The sequence below is a fragment of the Humulus lupulus genome, chromosome 1, assembly GCF_963169125.1.
Source record: "Humulus lupulus chromosome 1, drHumLupu1.1, whole genome shotgun sequence".
In the NCBI taxonomy this organism is placed as follows: Eukaryota; Viridiplantae; Streptophyta; class Magnoliopsida; order Rosales; family Cannabaceae; genus Humulus; species Humulus lupulus.
Genome location: NC_084793.1, coordinates 252744335 through 252758564, shown reverse-complemented (window position 1 = coordinate 252758564; position 14230 = coordinate 252744335). Strand labels below are relative to the sequence as shown.

The 14230-nt window shown below is 37.5% G+C and overlaps 1 long non-coding RNA gene across 1 annotated transcript; it reads left to right on the top strand.

Moving 5' to 3' along the window:
* The first annotated feature begins 12450 nt into the window (after window positions 1–12450).
* LOC133831594 (uncharacterized) lies at window positions 12451–13331 on the top strand. The gene is made up of 2 exons (XR_009892537.1): window positions 12451–12868; window positions 12953–13331. It is a non-coding gene; the product is annotated as an uncharacterized LOC133831594 (long non-coding RNA).
* Window positions 13332–14230: the final 899 nt, after the last annotated feature.

Below are 14230 nucleotides of genomic sequence, written 5' to 3'. Positions count from 1 at the left end.
TGAATCTGGCTGTAATCACAGAGTCTAGTCCTTTACCTTTTATCCTTCAACAATGCTCTCATCAGAGTGACAATCTTATTCCATAAGACCTTATCTCCTTATCATAATTCCATTAGCTTTTTCTTGCGCAACAACTCCTGCTGAAATCCTTGGGTCTCCTCACCTCAATAATGGTGATATCATACATTTCTTTCCTTGACATTGGCACCAGTAACATTCATAAGCCTCCACCTATACTAGGGTAAGGCTAACTTGAAAGCCTCCGGCATAGTCCTTGGTATGATCTCGGAACCCTTATTAAATCGGAAGTCAATACCCCTCTTTCTTTCCCAAAATATCATATTCTTTCTTGTCTACAATATTCAGAGAAATACAAGTCTCCCCATACTTTAAACTCGTGAACTCTTATATCCTTTCAGATAGGCAAACACTTCTGCCCTAATAATCCTAATAATTTCATTGGTTTCCCCGAACCAATACTAAATCACAATATTCTCTGTCTTTCATTTCATTACTTAGAACAATTACTTCTTGCTCTCTATCTTACTATATCCCATGCTGAGTCATCCTAGCCATTGACCGGCATTCACCACTGTGACTGTTCTATCAAGGGACTGTACTTGTCTTAATTCCCCAAACACTTACTCATTCAATGTATAATTCTCAAAATCTGAGTCACTTCTTCAGATTGTCGGCTTATCTGAAGGTAATCAATAATTCTAGGTTTCAACCTTATACTCTTTGTCTTCTATATCCTTTTCTGGAACTTGGAAAATAAAGGGTCTCAACCCGACATTATCAATTTTGATGTTCCACGAAGACATACAGTCTCATGTCGCCCAAATGCCTTATTGTGTCACTTGTTCATACAAACCGAAGTGTATTAACTCAATATGTTGAGTCGCAACCTTTTGACTTGCAGTCTGATGTGGTCCACTCTTACGGTCCACTACTGTACCTTTTTACCTTCCAATATACATATTTTTTTTATTTCAACATCCATTTAAATGTCCTGGTTACTGTATTCATCTAGAATCTCCACCTCAACACCAGGCTTCATCAAATCACTTATCCAATCTTCATGTCTTACTTCATTCATACTAAAATAGTAGGATTCTGAACCATTCCTACAAGATCTTCTCTCTGAATTTCATTGTCCATAGAGATATATCTGTCCACTATCAACTGCATATACTCTATCAATCTTGATCGTTACTTCGTCTGACTTTACTGTAATCCATAGCGTCTTATCCAATTGGCATAGATCTTTCCAACTTAGGAGGTCAACTTCCATACTAATTTTCCCTTATTCAATCAAGGGTTTCCAATATGAATCACCCATTAATTTCCACTAGGTCTTGGTCTCAAGGTTATTCGTCTACAGATGACCAAACGCTCAAATCCTTTGCGTTAATACATTCACTTTTATTTTGTGGGTGCTAGCACTACATCTTAACCATGGTTATCTAGCATTTCATCAACTTAATGCTCCATGTATAACATTCGTGTTCTTATTTTTTTCATCCATCGTGAAGCACAAACAACCATCATTTTAGTCTACAACTGGGCGCGTCTTAGACTTTAATGCACCACCTTATCGTTTCATATCTTAAGTAAAGACAATATCCTTTACGTTGTCCTTCTGTATCCATCCATTGCTTATGGGTTTTAACACCGTAGGGTGCTAGCCAATCATTATTATTTCTTTTGAAAAATTTGAAATAAAACTATCCATTTAGTCCAACTTTAGGTTCTTGTGTCATCCCAATCTTAGGTGTAGCTGTCTTCAAAGACGCTTCAAGTAGTAGATGGCGTGTCTACCGGTCTCACTGTACTTCTGACCCCTCAAGCGTTCTTCAGTAATTTCTTTGTGGTTTCTGACTAAATTCTTTCATACTTGATCCCATCACTTCCTATAACGTGACCTTGATTACCTTTGGAGAAATCGAAGCTTACACTTTCTGGAGCCTTACCTGAAACCTTGCTTCATCAGTCTTAACATTATCAATGCATTAGTCATTCGTGTTCTGCTTCCAACTGGGAGTAGACCAATACATTCCTAACCAATCTAGATATGACTCATTTATGTCATTCCTGTACTCTCTGCTTGTCAAACTTACCTGTGTTGTTGAAACATTGGTCAGTTAAGAACCTTCACTGAAAACCCATCACATCCTACTTGGTGCAAGAAGTAATTCCTAAAATGTCTCTTTCCTTGATCCTCAGCTGGTAATAACTAGATCGAAGAAAAATTCCTGAGAACATTGTCCTATCTTGCAACTAGGCAATGGAACCATTCATCCTTAAAAGGCTATGTCGACGTGTCCCACGACGTGATGCTCCTTCTGATCCATCCTCAAATCAGATACTTCTTCAACTGAACCATTAATTCTTTCTACTAAGCTAATATCATCCTTCATGATGTCCCTGATACCGAATCTATCCATACCCAAAGCTCGTAGCATACCCAACAATTCTGTGTGCACCCATCTGAAATCTTACTAGCAAATCTAGTTTCCATTCAGTCTAACTAATATATTCTAGGTGATATCTACCCCAATGTCTAGGCATCCTGTAGATGCAACCGAGTCCTTCCTTTTCAAGTCCAGACATTACCACCATCTTCTACAATCCATGGTTGTCCCTTATTTAATAGATTGGCTCCTACTCAGGCTCATATCAAAACTCTCATACGATGAGCTCAATCACTTTTACCGTAAACCCTTTTACCACTTGTCTTCCAATTCTTCTCTTGAAAGTTACCAACTATACCCTAGCAGGCACTAATATCTCAAGCCCCATCATAAAACAACCATGAAGCATGCGCTTCATATCTAAGTCTTTTCTGGGAAAGACGCAACACTGAACTCTTCCAGCTCATTATATAACAAAGAACGAGGACTAACTAGTCAATCGGTCGCCTCCGAGGAATTATCCTCGAGGTCAGACTGTAACGATGCATACCAGTCCTCCCTTCTCTAATCTCAGGCAATCTGCCCTAACGTGCTTAACTATCCATGTAGAAAACATGCCTTCACATAGCATCTTCCCAGATGGCGTCTCCCGCATCTAGCACATACTAAATAACTTTACCAGGCCTCATCGCTGCCCTGGCGGCTAACCTGTAAACTATAACCCTTCCTGTCAAAACTAGGAGTAGTAGAACTATCACGGGTCCTTCTTCTCTGGTTACTGGGCATTTGCCTTTACTTAATCCCACAAATGGGAATACCATTTCCTGCACTTCTTGCCCTATGGCTTTCACACTCCATACCTTATCTCTTATGTCTTTAATAACAAGGCCCTCCCTACTGCTCAACCTTAGATGAAAATTTCATACACTGGAACGACCCTGGTGCTCTGGGCCATCCCAGAGTTTAGTCTTTAAATAAATTGTTCTTTCTGGGCTACATTCGCAGGTACCAAACCTCCAAGCGGATTGAACAACCCATCAAATTCATCAACATACTCCATCATTAACTTACCATTCTGGACAGAGTTCATAAACTCATCAGTCTTCGTAGTTCAAACTGCATCACAGTAGTTTCTTTTACCAAATCACTGTCTTGATTCCTACCAACCCATCATGACAACATTCTGGGTCTGGGGTACTATTCCCCACCATATCCGGACATCCCCTTGCCGCATACGCATGGCGCAAGTACTCTATCATGGCCTACCATTCTCATATCATCAAGGACAGAGTTAATCACACCCATCCATTAATCATTTCCTGAGCAGACCCAAACCTTCCTTGAAAACTAGAGGATAATGCTTCTAAAGCCTTCCATACAGTAACTCATATCTGTTTCCATCCTCAGGTTGAACCAACACTAGTTCCCTTACTGTCAAGATATACGAAGCAGCTTTTGCCCAACAAAACCCGCTATCTCAACCATCTAGTCTCCTTATCCTGATCTAGCAGCATTACACGCATACCAGCAAACATATGCTGCAAATTCTAGAGGCAGATGGAGGGTTCTGACTCTAACTATCATCTGCAGCCCCCACTCTAACAATATCAGATCCAATTAACCATATTGAGTACATACATTCTGAATCAGCCCACAATCACTAACTTAACCCCTCAGCCCTAATATCCATATCTAGAAATATTCACGGGCAGGTCCAACCAATCACAATAATCACACACACAATATACATATCAAAACTCATTATAAAATCCCATTACTACCAAATACACTCATGCACATCATGCTCTCTATGCTAGCATGCAAGCAGGGCACATAGATTCAATTTAAACAATTAACCACATAATCATGTCATTAAGTATCTAACCATGCGTCGAGCTTATCTTTATCGGTGGGTGTACACGCCCAGCCAGTCTTTAGGAACCCTTAAACCTAGACTGCTCTGATACCAAGTTGTAACACCCTGGATTACCAAGACCGTTACACTGTGTGTTTAAAATAGTGCTTAACCTGCTAAGCAAGTCGTTTAAACTTAAAGGTGTAATTAAAAAAACTAAGTCAAGGTCAAGTAATAAAATATTTGGTCAACAAAATGATTATTTTTCATTAAAATATTTAGTTTGTACACGGGATCCCAAAAATCAGTTTACAGATTGATAAAAGATAAACAGATACAATTTAGCTGTCATAAGCGGCAAAAGCAGGGTTTAACCCTAGTTCTTCCCAAGCTACCCCGACCGTGGCGATCGAGCATGCTGCATATGCACACACCGCCCCTGAAGCTCTCCAACTCATGGCTGGTCAAGCTATCAACTCCCTTACCTGCACCACGTAGCACCCGTGATCCAAGGCCCAGCTAGAAAACTTAAAACAACTAGGCAACAGTATAAAGACAGTAAACATAATTCACTAGATTCAACAGACAATAGACTATAGTCAACAATCCCAATGAAAGAGCAACAGTAGCATTTAATCAGCCTTGACACAACCGATCTAATTATTCAACAATGTACAAGCATTAAACTAAACAACAGCAAACATAAATTCTCAATCATACATCTCAATCAGGTGTCGGCGCCCTTAGACCGAGCCCTCTGTTGGAGAGCTTCAGGGACGAGGCTGATGTTAAGCGCACTGGACACAAATCGGCCAATGTGAGTCAAGGTTAGCTAAATAATCAGAAGACTCGGCCTAAGCGAGCCTGTAGAGTCCAAGAACTTTACTTAGCTAGTTAGATAGTAGTAGCAATAGTAATAGTTGTAGTATTTTTATGACTGTGGATTTTGGTTCAACCGGGATTTAGTTGGACACTCGTAGTAGCACTTGTAGATTTTATAAGTTTAACCTATAGTTTAAGAATATTAATTATAACCTAAGGTTTAATTAATATGACTGATTATGAAGGTGATATTTATTATAATATAAGGTTTAGATAAACCCAATAAGGAAATGACACTTGTCATGTGAATGTTTAATGAATAATTAAGTATTTTGAGGAATAAATTTAATAAGAGTAATATTTAAATATCCTAGGGTCTGCCAGCAGCTTTGAAATCATTAGAGGACTTAGTCAAGGCTGTTTACTCAATTCAAATTAGGCTGAAAAAGTGCAATTACGCGTATAATATTTCAGCGTATGCCGATATATCGCAGCACTAGGGGGTGATATATCGCCATACAGGGATACGAAAAACACGTAACTTCACACGGCCACCTGGACGAGCCTCGGGCATATTAGCCCAGGCGATATATCACCTACTAAGGGCGATATATCGGTTGTAGTGCCAGATTTTTTGAACATTTTTAAAACTGAGCTTAATTTATTCTTTAACCTCTTGATAAGTCCAGAATCTTTTTGACCGAGTCTTCAGCCTCTGCTGAACGATTATTCAAAGATTTTTCAATTAAAAATCCATTATTTTATTTAAGCTAAATAAAGATCTTTTCATTCTTGAACTCTATAAATAGGACCTAGTACACAGCCATTTATTCATTCATCAAGCTAAGTTCAGAGTCTGCAAGCTGCTAGGTTATTTTTAGAGTGATAAACACTTGGGTTGGGGTTATAAGCTTTATCCTTATAATCTTAATAAACACTCGGGAAGTAAGGTTCATAGTATATTTCGGTTCGAGGTGTAGTTCGGTTATAGAAGCATTTGAGGTATTCCTTCTTCTAGTTCCTTTCTGTGTTATTCTTATAGTTTTTCTACTCAAATCCTAACTCGTATTCTTTATTCTTGGCTAGGAATCTAAGATCTTGAACGTAAGATTGTTCTTGGTAAGTATCTTTTCGATGGTATAGTTCGTTCATTTCATCCCTTTTCTTTAGTATGCTCACATTTCTATTATGTTTTTAGGAGTATTCCAAAGTCCCGATACTGTTCTCATATCCCGGTATATTGGTAAGGAAAATAGGATAGGATTTTATATGTTATATGTTATCTTATGTTGTATTATGAAATGTTATATTATGTATGTTGATAGACTTGGGCATATGACTTGTATAGCTAACAAGCCCCAATAAATTTATGGGCATATGACTTGCTTAGCTAGCAAGCCCCACAAATCAAATGGGCATATGACTTGATTAGTTAACAAGCCCCAAGTAGTATGATGGCCATTGTAGCATTGTAGTATATGATATAGTATATGTTTATGATATAGCATATGTTATGATATAATTTTATGTATATGATTTATGTGGTTAGTTTTTCCTTGCTGGGCATTAGGCTCATTCCTTTATGTTTATATGTGCAGGAAAATAGCTATGGCGGCAGAAAGGTTCTTAGCAGCTTGGGGGTTGTGTATTGAGGCTGGATGGAATCAATGGACTGAGCGTTCAATTAGAGGATGAAGCCTTTAAGTTTTTAAATTATGATTTCTATGTATTATTTTCCGCACTTGGTTTTGTAACCCATTTATTTAAGTCATGTTTTGCTTTATTTTCAAAACAATGGGAACCCATATCCTAAGTAAAATATTTATGTATTCAAACCTTTTCTTTATATAATACAGTTATGATGTTTTCATATGTACGTTTTCTTATGATTAGTATAGTAGTTATTAATGGTCCAAGGTCTAGAATAGTTGGGTCGTTACAGAGCCAGGGTCAATTAAATAATTAGAAGACATGGCCTAAGCAAGTCGGGGTCAGCTGAATAAACAGAGGGCTCGGCCTAAGGGCGCCGACACCTAGTCACAATGCGATAATGGATAATCATAAGATTCTAAACCATTTTAAAGCTTTTGATTAAGATACTAGCCTCCAGGACCTCGATTTCTACTAAACTGGGTAGTAGAAATCCTCACGAGCGCTTAAGTTTGGATCCCCGAGCCTCCCTGAGCCTCAAGACACACCTAGGCTAAAACTGTCTAGGCAGGCTGCGACCTGGCCCTGAGGGTCACGGCGCACCTCAAGTCAGAGGGGCAACCTCTGCATTTGGGGAGAGGCGGCCCGCGACTTGCCCCCTAGGGTCGCGGGGTGCCTTCATATCAGCAGCCCTCCCAAGGCCTTCTAGGGCACGCAGGCCGTGGCGCCTATGAACTAGGTCGCGGCGCGCCCCCTTGAACCCAGAATCCCTTGGGTTTTCCAACATTTTTTCCTCAGCCATATCCACAAAATTCAAACTTCAAATTATATCTAGAATCTTTATTCTTATAACCTAACCATCATAACTAATCTATATACAATTTCCTTATATCATCAAACACCAAAAATCAGACTTGGTAATCATGTTCATGCAAGCTCTAAATTCTAACATTATTTAAACTGAATATTAGCAATAACACCTAAAATCTTACCTCAATTGTTAGCCTAACCACCTCAGAAGTCCTTGACTGATTCCAGCTTTGATCATTCAGACCTTCCCTGCTAAATTTCCAGCTTAATTGCATGATTCTTCTCCTCCAATACTTCAAAGCTTCCTTGGGTTCTAGAGAGGAAATGAAAGAACATGAGAGAAGAAAGGGAGAGAGAGTGTTTGAGGTTATCCTCTTAATTCTGGTGGGTTCTAGTTACACTTAGAGCTTCAGCTGCGTGCATCCTTTAACTAGAAAGGACTAAAATACCCCTTAGTTAACACAACCTCTCATTTTTGCCCCTAAGGGCGATATGGTCATTCTCCCCAATTCTCGTTAATTCCTCGAGTTGTCCTATAAATTCCTGATTAATCCCGACATGTCCAACTAATTACCAAATATTTACCCATTACTCAATAAACCCTAAATACACATTAAACTTCCAAAAAGATACCCCTAGGCTCGCCTCGAGCCGGGTATTAAACCCCGCTGTGACTATTCCGCCAATCCGCTCACTAGGATCGCCTCGAGCCGCATACTACAAATATATACACATAATAATGTGGTCTCAATCATTTAACACATATGATCACATTTATGCCCGCTACGGGCCAATATTACAAATATGCATTTATAAACAATAACGGGCTCACATGCATATTCAATACTCATAAACATGCATATAATCATACTCACATTATAATATATATCATGCATGCCACATAGTCACGCATTTAATAAGTTAATCACACATATATCCAGTTATTCCCTCTCGACACGCTAATCAAAGCACTAAACCCTATTAGTATTTTTGGGATATTACACTGGCTCTAACTCAATCTAATGATCTACCTCTCTTCTTGGTGGCAAACGCTTAGGAAATGCCTCAGGCATAACGTCTTGGAACTCATCCAAGATACCTTGCACTTTTGTTGGCAAGTTGGCTTTTAATGTTAACTCCTCGTCATCATGTTCTCTTAAGAAGGCCAAGTAGCTTTCCTCCTCTTTCTTTAAGCCTTTCTTGAATTGTAAGGCCAAAAGAGCTTGCTTCTCTAGCTTGGTGGTCCTTTCCATTGGTACCACACATGCCTTAACACCATCCATGATACACAAAAAATTTGAAAATGGAACTAGGAAAGGTCATACTTGGTCAAAAAATTCCATACCAAAGACGACGAAGAAGTCATCCATGGGCACCACCAAGAAATCAACTATTCACGTCCATGTACCAAGACTTACTTTCTCTCCTCAAATAACACCTTGGATTGGTCGTGCTGCTGAGTTTTATGCCTTAGTGGATCCTCCGCCATCAACAACTTTGAGACCAAGTCGTTTTGCTTCATCTATTAAGACAAAGTTATGGGTTGCACTTGTGTCGATTAAGGCTTTGGTTGATTTCCCATCAGTTGTTGCTTCAACGAACATCAACCGTTTGACAGGTACCTTGGGTGCTGATTGCAAATTTGTAATCTTCTGCATTGAACCCATATGTCTCCTAGTGTCATCTTTGCCTCCCGCTTAGTCCTCACTATTGGAAACTAAGGCATTTAATGCTTTTCTTTTTGGACATTCGCGTTCCCAATGTGATCCATCACATATGAAGCACTTCAATTGGGACTTGAACCACAATCCTCCTTTGCCTTGCCTTGCATTTGTCTTGTGGCTTGAGCGACGGTCCTTCCTTGTGGTTCTTGTAGTCATGCTCCTTATTATGGTCTCCCCCATTCTTTGCTCCACTAGTCTTCTTGTCTTTAGCCTTGAAACCTTCTTTGTTGGAGTAGTCGATGAGACTCTCAGCAACTACAATTGCAGATGCTGAATCTTGAACTCCACGACGCTTGAGTTCAAGTTTTGCCCACAATCGCAAACCATCCATGAAAAGGAACAACGCGTCCTTTTCTGGTGTGTCTGGGACTTCGAGCATCAAGGTTGTGAATTCCTTCACATAGTCTCTTATGCATCCCGATTGCTTTAAACGACAAAGACAACCCATCGCCTCCTCTTCAGCATTTATCGGGCTAAATTGTCCCCTAAACTCCTTCTTGAAGTCCTCAAAGGAATTTACAGTGCAAAATCCTCATTGCATATCACCATGTCTACGTCTCCACCATAACATAACTATATCAACCAAGTACATGGCTGCAGTTCGAATCTTTCCATCATCGTCCATCATGCTGGTGGCATCAAAATACTGCTCAAGACCCCATAAGAAGCTTTCAACTTCCCTAGAATTCCTTACACCATTAAAGGTATTTGGCTTGGGCACTTCAACCTTTTTTGCCTCAACAACGGTGGTTGTGTTTACCCCCGAACCAATGCACGTTTACATAAAGTGAGTTCTCCATTTAATTCTTCCACTCTAATTGCAACATTAGTAATTTCTCTTTGAAAGAGATCACGTACCTTCAAAATTTCACTCCTCAACTCATCGACCTCGTGCCTTAAACCCTTATCTAGCTCTATGATGGACTCCTTTATCGCTGCATTGATCTCCACGTCCTCTGCCTCCAAGCCATTATAGCATGCCTCAAGGTTGTCAACCCGCTCGATCAACCCTAAGAGATCCTCTTGGACATTCTCCATCCGTCCTTCCAAGCTAGATAAGGCCTCTGAGGTCTTGGGAGCTTCCTTATGAGCCATAATTATTTAATGTTTCAAGTAGCAAAGCTTCAAAGTAATAAATTGCTAAACCTGGCTCTGGTACCAACTGTCACACCCTTAGCTTTCAATTAGCGATCGTGCGGCACCTAGCACGGTCTGTTGTACTAAGTCAGCCTTCCCGATCCCAAATGATCCTCAAAGTAGGGTAAATAGAGACTTATAGTGATGAAGAACTTTAAGAGACACTTAGGGAATACAAGGAGAGTACGAAAGAGTACTTTATATCACATTTGAGATGCTTTGTACAAGTTGGCTACAAATGAACCCCAATGGGCTATTTGCAGTTAAGCACCATGTTCATGAGTGGCTAGGATCTTGTCACTTGTCTAGAACCTATAGGGTTTCTCAAATGTACATGGAATATTACAAGTACATTCTATATTATCTAAAAAAGTTCTAGTACCTTCCAACCAAGTCTGGTCAGTTTCTAGAGTCTTTTAGAGCTGTCTAGTTCCCTTTGGATAGTTCTAAGATGCTCTAGAGTATTCTAGAGGCTTCTACACTCTTCTCGCACCATCTAGCATGTTCTAGAACATTCTATAATCTTACAATGTCTTCAAGCACATTCTAGTGTACTTTAGAACTTTCTAGAGTCTTCTAGGCTTGAGTTGAGTCTATCCAACTCTAGCTTTCTCTAGACAATGCTAGACCATAACTTTTCTATGTAGTAATTTGTAGAAAAGTCTAGACACTTTTGGTAAACACAATTTCTTTGAATTTCAAGGAGCAAAATATTTTTGTATGGTGTTGCCATATGGACCAATGCATGGTAAATTCACTTATTTTTTGATAACCCCTTCATGCGTACTTTATTCATTTAATGCTTCCATTATACTCTGTTTTTTTTTTCACGACTCTTTGAATTCCTCCATCTTTTTTTTTTCCAGGATTTGTTGCAATACTAGGAGCTATGTCATCCCAATTAAACTCAAAAACAACAATTGGTGATAATACCAAGATCATAGCTAGAAAAACCAGTCTAATAGAGGAAGTCATTTGTTCTAGATTTTGTTTCAAAAAGAAAAAGAGAGATAGGAATAAGAAGATGGTGTTAATGGATTTACGTATGAACATATAAATATATAACAGGTGTGAGTGGCTAAAGTTTTTTAGTCAAACAAAAATGAACGAAAAATAAATAAAAAATGGGACTTCCTGAAACACAGTTTCTTCTGAGGAGCATCGGATATAGTTTTACACAATAAGCTCATATGAATATATTGGGGTACCCAAGTAGTGATACCATTCATTAAAGTGACTTTTCCAATTCAAGAACCTTCTTCCCGATTTTCGCAGTCTGCGTTTTACTCATCAGTGAAGTTGGATGCCCTTTATTTTTTGCATTTGTTGTTGTTGCGGGAGTTTTACTTCTTTTCTTATTTGATTAATAATATATGTACTTAAAATATACACTCAAATATTACACACAGTAATGTGACAGTTTAACCTAGTCAATCATATTTATTAAAATTGGAATCACTGTTTTAAAAAGCAGTGATACGTCACTGTGGGTAATGTTTTTGTGCATATTTTGAGTGCACATATCATTACTCTTCTTCTTTTTTTGTCAACTAGCTTCCCAAACCCAAATTGCAGTCAAGAAAAAGGTCATAGCCCACATCGTGATAAATAACACACCAATTGCAAAGCAGCACCTCAACATAGATTGAGATTGAGATTAAGATTGAGCGATTGGGGAGATTGATAGACCCAACTTATTGGACGAAAAAGATGTTGGAAGTTCAGAACAGATGTAGTTAAAATATTATGTTTGGTTATGCGTAGGAATTAATTATTTTTTATATTTTCATAAAATTAAAATTTAATAATATATTTTTGGGTAGGTACTTATTTGATGTCCTGTATTTTTGCAAAGTATCAATTTAATACCCTCTATTATCAATATTTCTCACATGGTACCTTCAATTCTGTAAATTAGTTAAAAATAATACCTTCCGATCCAATTTGGTCAGCATATTTTTCATAATGACCATATTACTCTTAGTTATAAATAATTGAAATTATATTAAAAAAATATGAGACACATGTCATAGTATAATTGGTCCTACTCATATATTTATATAAAATTAATGTTAAAATTATAAAATAATTAAAAACAAAACAAATTAAAATAAATAAAATTAGTTTAATAAACATAAAACAAATTAAACTGAAAAACAATATTCCTAGATCTCATTCTCCTCTTTCTCCGTCCCCGTGCAGTTTCTTCTTCTTCGAGTCATGGTCGAAGCAAGAGCTGGGTTGAGTGCTTGTCGAAGACGGAATGGGAGCTGGGTTGAGAGGCCAGGGACAAGGCAAATCATGGTCTGAACTGGTGCCAATCTCTTCTCATCTCTTTTTCTTCCTCTTCTACCTTTCACTTTCTCTTCCGCTACTGTAGCTGATTGGCGCTGGTTATAGGCGCGTCTGGGAGGTTTGAGACGATTGTGGGCTTTTGGCTTCTAACTTTAGCTCATGTGGGTTAAGTTTTCCAGATTCCCATCTTCTTTAACGCTTGTTCTCGTCCTATTCTTCCTCTCCATATATTTTTTTTACTATAGGGGAACGACCAATCCATACCGAAGGTGGAGGAATTGCGATATAGCTTTGAGGGGCTGGTTGAAGGCGACGCTGGATGTAGGGGACTTCAGTTCTGAGCGATGTGGCGACTGAACTGGGCTGTGGCGATGGAGGGTAAAGGCAACAATAGATATAGTCTATGGAGGTGCAGCTTAACCGACAACAATGAGGGAGCTTGAACTGGGTTTAATTTTTTTTTCAAAAAATAATACAAATATGAATCTAAGACATGTTTTCTTTTCTAATTTATTTTGGGTTTGAGATTTTGATTTTGTATAACTTTGAAACAGGTTGAAGACTTGATTTTGTTATTGTTTCTGATTTCGGTTTTGGAATTTGATTTGGGGTGTGATTTTATTATGGATTATTCTTGAGCATTCTTGAGAGTTTTTTAAAAGATTTGATTAAATTTTGGTATGAACTAAAGAAAAAGAATCGCAAGAAGATGAAGTTTTGTTGTTAAATCTAGTATTAATTTTTTTTTATTTTAAAATTGTTGTTAAATTCATTCATGTTTTTTGTTTTGTTTTTTATTAATTAAAATATATATACAAATCATAAAAATAAGTTAAAACTAATTAATTCATTAACTAAGGGCAATTTAGTCATTATGAAAATTTTATTGACCAGATTTGAGCATAAGGTATCATTTTTAACTAATTTGCAAAATTAAGGTTACCAAGTGAGAAATATTCATAATAGTGGGTACCAAATTAATACTTTGCAAAATTACAGGATACCAAATATGCAAATTTCTTATATTTTTATCAAAATAATCTATAATATAATCATAACTAGCAAATGACATTTATAAAAAAAAAAATTACCAAATTTTCTCTTAGATTATAATTTATAAACAATTTTAACCATGAAATAAAGTTTAACAAAATTTAAAAATAGAGTTATTAAATACTAAGGATATAAATGCTTTACATATCAATTTCTATAAATAAACAAACATTAATTATCATTTTATAATTTGTGTATATTTAATTTTATATTATGAGTTTAAAAAATAAAATTAGTCATTTAAATTTTTTTTTGAATTTTTTATATTTCTGGGCATCTAAAAACCATGTGGGTTTCACTTGAACTCAGAATCAGGAAATGTTAAATCCTTTGAAGTTCAGTTCCCGTGGTTGGAAAAATTCGAACCCAATACCAAACATAAGAAAGTGTTCAGATTCTCATTCTCGTCTTCAAATTATTGTATACCAAACAACATGTGATTTAAGAAACTCAGATTTTTGGCTCAAAAG